Source organism: Hibiscus syriacus, unplaced genomic scaffold (assembly GCF_006381635.1).
Source record: "Hibiscus syriacus cultivar Baekdansim isolate YM2019G1 unplaced genomic scaffold, ASM638163v2 tig00116984_pilon, whole genome shotgun sequence".
NCBI classification, from domain to species: domain Eukaryota; kingdom Viridiplantae; phylum Streptophyta; class Magnoliopsida; order Malvales; family Malvaceae; genus Hibiscus; species Hibiscus syriacus.
In genome coordinates, this window is record NW_024063507.1 from 1,257,569 (window position 1) to 1,263,568 (window position 6,000).

Below are 6,000 nucleotides of genomic sequence, written 5' to 3' on the forward strand. Positions count from 1 at the left end.
ATAAAGGTGATTATAATATATATACAATGATATTAAGTTGTCCCTCTAGAGCAATTGGTTAAATACCCTAGATTTATGGATTCAACTAGCCAGGCAATGGCAAATTTTAAATAAGGAGTTTCGGTAAAGATGGACTAAGGGAGTTAAGGAACACCTGTTATAGTCAATCTCACACGAGCACTCAGGAATTTCATTTTTAGATTGATATTTCTGTACTGACTTTGTTAGATGAGCCTACAAAGCTTGAACAAATGGAAGATTTTAGATAACTGAAATAGAAGGTCTAGTAATTGATAATGCTAGTTGCGTCATTTTGTCCGCATCCAATTAAAATGTCAAGCCAAAGAAAATACATGTTGCAATAACCGAAAAAATGACATTTTTATGCTGAAACCTTAGGTCAACCTAAAGCTAACTCATCCACTTGAATATTTGTCAAAGAGCTATAACTCTGAAAACATTAAAAGAGTTATTGATTCCTTTGATATTCTTTGAACTTATGTTTATGATTTGATTCGATTTGATTACGAGCCTGGAGTAAGGGCAATGTCTTACAAAATTCTTACATTTTTATATATATATTTCTTTCCTCCCAAATTAAGAGAAATGAGAAAAACATTTTCAAGCAGGACAATATCAAATGTGAAATGTACTTAAAACTGCAGCCCGAGAAGAAAATGGGGCAAGATCGATTCCAATGACCAGATTGGTAGACAAAGTACGAGACTCCATCCAAGAGGTAAAACAAAGCTCATTCATGTTGCATGCATCTTAGACATACTTAAGAGCATCGCATTTATCATTTTTAGCATATATATTTTTTTGCAGCTTTTTGAGTCAAGTTTCAACTTCAAGACGAAATATACTCGATTCAAAAAGCACATTCAAAAGTTTATGGTGGTTACTTGACCTCACAGCGAAGGGGTGAATGTCTGACAATAAAACAACTTTCCGAGTCTCGTTCAGAGTCAATTTCAACTTCACAGCGAATGATATTGAACTCGAAGCGACACAATTTACTCGAGATTGGATTTCAACTTCACAACGAAGGATATCCAACTCAAAGAAACATACAATACTTGGATTTCAACTTCACGATGAAGGATATTCAAGTCAAGGCTCGACTTTTCAAAGAAGGGTCCATCCACGATTTCAACTTCACGACGAAGGATATCGTGCCAACTCTAGATTGGATTTAAACTTCACGATGAAGGATATCCAATTCAAAGCTCAACTTCACGGAGAAGGGGCTTCCCAGTTTCATTCAGAGCCAATTTTAACTTCACGGAAAAAGATATTGGACTCGAAACAATACAAGCTTGGATTTCAACTTCACGACGAAGGATATTCAAGTTAAGGCTCAACTTCACAATGAATGGGCCATCAACGATTTCAACTTCACGACGAAGGATATCGTGCCAACTTTAGATGGATTTCAACTTCACGACAAAGGATATCCAATTCAAAGCTCAAATTCACGGCGAAGGGGCTTCCCAGTTTCATTCAGAGCTAATTTCAACTTCACGGCGAAGGTTATTGGACTCAAAACAATACAAGCTTGATTTCAACTTCACGACGAAGGATATTCAAGTCAAGGCTCAACTTCACAACGAAGGGGCCATCTACGATTTCAACTTCACGACGAAGGATATCTAATTCAAAGCTCAACTTCACGATGAAGGATATCCAATTCAAAGCTCAACTTCTTGAAGAAGGGGTTTCCCATTTTCATTCAGAGCCAATTTCAACTTCACGGCGAAGGATATTAGACTCGAAACAATACAAGCTTGGATTTTAACTTCACGATGAAGGATATCCAATTCAAGGCTCAACTTTATAATGAAAGGGTCCGCCACGATTTCAACTTCATGACGAATGATATTGTGCCCACAAGCAGCAATGTCATCCACGATTTCAACTTCACGATGAAGGATATAGTGTTTATTTGTAACATAGCTCAAGGAAATAAGGGTTATTTTCTAACAAAAGACCTTCGAGTTCGACTACGCTCAGCTCCAAGACACATCATTTGTAGAATAACTCAAGGCTAGAAGGGTTATTTGCCAATAAAAGACCTTCGAGTTCGACTACGCTCAGCTCAAAAGTGCATCATTTGCAGCACAACTTAAGTCGAGAAGGGCTATCTACCAACCAAAGACCTTGGAGTTTGACTACGCTTAGCTCCAAGGCACATCATTTGCAGCATAACTCAAGGATAGAAGAGTTATCTGCCAACAAAAGACCTTCGAGTTTGACTATGCTCAGCTCCAAGGCACATCATTTGTAGCATAACTTAAGGCTAGAAGGGTTATCTGCCAACAAAAGACCTTCGAGTTCGACTACGCTTAGCTCAAAGACATATCATTTGGAGTATAACAAAAGTCAAGAAGGGCTATCTGCCAACCAAAGACCTTCGAGTTCGACTACGCTCAGCTCCAAGGCACATCATTTGCAGCATAACTCAAGGCTAGAAGGGTTATCTGCCAACAAAAGACCTTCAAGTTCGATTACACTCATCTCAAAGACACATCATTTGCAGCATAGCTTAAGTCGAGAAGGGCTATCTGCCAACCAAAGACCTTCGAGTTCGATTATACTCAGCTCAAAAGAACATCATTTGCAGCATAGCTTAAGTCGAGAAGGGTTATCTTCCAACCAAAGACCTTCGAGTTCGATTACACTCAGCTCAAAGGCACATAATTTACAGCATAACTCAAGGCTAGAAGGGTTATCTGTCATCAAAGACCTTCGAGTTCGATTACATTTAACTCAGAGGCAAATCAAATTTAAAGCATAGCTCAAGGAAAGAAGGGATATCTGTCAGCAAAATTATCGAGTTCGATTTCATTCAGCTCGATGACACATCAATCACTATTGCCCGATTGTAGTCGAGGTTTTCAAGTCGAGAAGAAGGCATGGGTTAGCCGTACCTTAACGACAATGAATCGTTTTCCGATAGCATAGCTTAAGTCGAGAACAACTATATATCAATGAAGACTTTTCGAGTTCGATTTCATTCAGCTTGAAGGTCTATCAACCACATGGTGGAATCAAGGAACTATTTTCCAGTCGAACTTTTAAACTGAGGTCTTTAATCCGAGAAGAAGACAGAAGTGATTACAATTTGGCAACGAGAAGCCACATTCCGATTCAAATTCTGAATTACGGCTTCAATTCCATATCATTTCAAGATGAACTCGACTTCGCAACGGAGGAGTCATCCGCAACTCAATTTGACAGGGAGTTATTCTTTCAGAGTCAATTTTTAAACTCCACCGAACGAAAATTTGTGTCTTTTTATCTTTGTCATACTTTTCGTTCCACGAAAAAATGACAAAGAGAGGTAGTTGTAGACACTCATTTTCTTCCATATTTTTTATTTTTATATATACATATCTACCTACCTACCTACCGACCTACCTACCTACCTTATAGTTTGCAAACGGTTTTTGAAAATTTATATAATATATAATTTTAAAAACATTTTGAAAATGTATATAATATATAGTTTTTAAAACACTTTTGAAAACTATATAATATATAGTTTTTAAAACATTTTAGAAAATATATATAATATATAGTTTTTAAAATCATTTTGAAAATATTTATATATTATATAGTTTTTAAAACATTTTTGAAAAAATATATATTATATAGTTTTTTAAAACGTTTTTGAAATACGTATAATATATAGTTTTTAAAAAATAAATTTTGAAACTATATATTATATGGTTTTTTAAAATATTTATTTTATTTATTATTATTATTTTATTTTTTAACTTTATTTTATTTTATTTTTAGGGTCCAATGGGTCCAGTGGGTTTTGGGGCCTGATCTAACCCAGTCCACTAGGTTTTCAAAACCATAACATATCAAGTCAGTCAAACGGCGCCGCACAAGAGAGCCAAACGGTCAGAGGGAGAAATGGACGGCAGAAGATCCCGGGACTGACCCATCCCGGGATGACCGGTCCACCACGAATAGAACAACGTTAGGCCCGAAGTATACGGGAATGACCCCGTTATCATCGGAAACAGCCCCCGTGAGGGGCTGTATAAATACAAAGGGAACACAAGTAAACGGGGCATCAACAGTATACAACCACGGTACCAACAGAGAACAACCCATACGACAGCGAACCAAAAAACAACAACCATCATCATCGAGCCACATAAAACCAGTCCACAAAAAAAAACCACAACATCGAGCCTAGAAGCATCAAACCAGTACAACACAAACAAAATCGAAACCCAAATACAACAACACAGAAGAAACAGAGCAAGTGAATACACAACAAAAATAAAAAAAACCGAAGCAAGCACGCTGGGAGTCAAACGGTCACCGACGAAAATGGTAAAGGTCGAACTTTTACACTCAGATCTGCGCCGTTTTGGGAAGTTTTGTGGATTTTGGGTTTCAGATTAGTGTTGAGGGGGGAGAGGAGGATATTTTTTTTAGAGTTTTGGGTTTTTTCGGCCGTCGGTTGTGGCGGCACGGCAGGGTTGAGCCACCGGGCGGTGGTCGGATATCGCCCAGGAGAAAGAGCTTGAAAGCTGAGAGATGTTATTTTGGGATAAAGTTGGAAAATGAGGGATTTTGGAATTTTTTTGGGTTATATACAAACCCATGGATCGACCCGCGCGCGACCCGACCTGGGCCATTGGATCTGAGCATTTTTTAACTGTTAAGGGGGGAATCGTTTTATGGTCCCCATCTTTTATAATTTCTATTTCGACCCCCAGGTTCAATTTTAGCCCAATTTTCTCTTAAATTGTACTCTCAAGTTATTATTCTTTCAATTTGGTCATTTCGTGTTTTTTATTTTATTTATTTAAACATTATTTTTTTATTATTAGATATATATATATATATAAATGTTTTTCTCCTTTTAGCTCCATTTAATTTTAACACTAGCATTATATATATATATATATATATATATATTCTTTTTTATTTGTTTTTCATTTTTCATTTTTTTTTATATTTTTTATTATTATTTTTTCCTTATTTCCTTTAAATTTATTATTTTCATTTATTCGTTTATTTATTATTATTATTATTATTTTATTACTTTTATCTAACATTTCTATCTTTTTAAGGGTCTTCGTTTAAATCAATCAAAGGTAAATAATTCGAATCGGATTTTTTAAATTTTAATTTTTAATTTTTGCAATTAAAGATAACCGATAAATTAATTGGTACCGAAAGGGCGGTTCAAGGGTGATAATCCTTCCTTGACGTAACCAACTCCCGAACCCGACACGTTTTTGGTACAACGCAGATAAGGTAAAATGGTGTCCGACCCACCTAAATTCGTTTTAAAATGGTCGGTGGTGACTCCAACCCACTCATTCCAAGTCGAAGCCCAATTCCGGGCCCACCCGAAAGACGGTCGTGACAATTGTTATAAGACATTTTTATATATTATTTTTTAAATTAAATCCCTATTTGTTATTGAATAAAAGTAATATTTTTTGTAAATATATTATTTCGGGTTGGGTCGAACCAGATTCAAATTTTATCTCAAAAGAACACTATCAACCGTTTGACATTAAACGCTCATATTTATGATATTTCTGATGCTCGAATTCGATACATCAAAGAATAACAACGATTCTTTTATTACCAAAGTCGTTTGATCAATAAAAACTTAAATTTACATTGAAGATCGTTATAATACCTAATACAAAGCATTTAAAAAATAAAACATGAATTAAATATATAATTTTTAATATGAAATAAGTTTAAGTATTAAAAGAGGTTAAGCTTTTAATGATAAGTATTAAAATAAAACAAAAATTAAATATTAGATATAATTTAAAAATTAAAAGTTTAAATATTTAAATAGACAATAACTGATAATTTGAGTATTAATCGCGTTTACTCTAAAATCCCTCTCGTGTAAAAGTAATGGGTCGGCGGTCCATGGGTTGCCCCAAAAACCCGCTCTTCTGATATTTTGGTAAATTCCAGGGCACCTGATTGAAACTACCGAAAGTG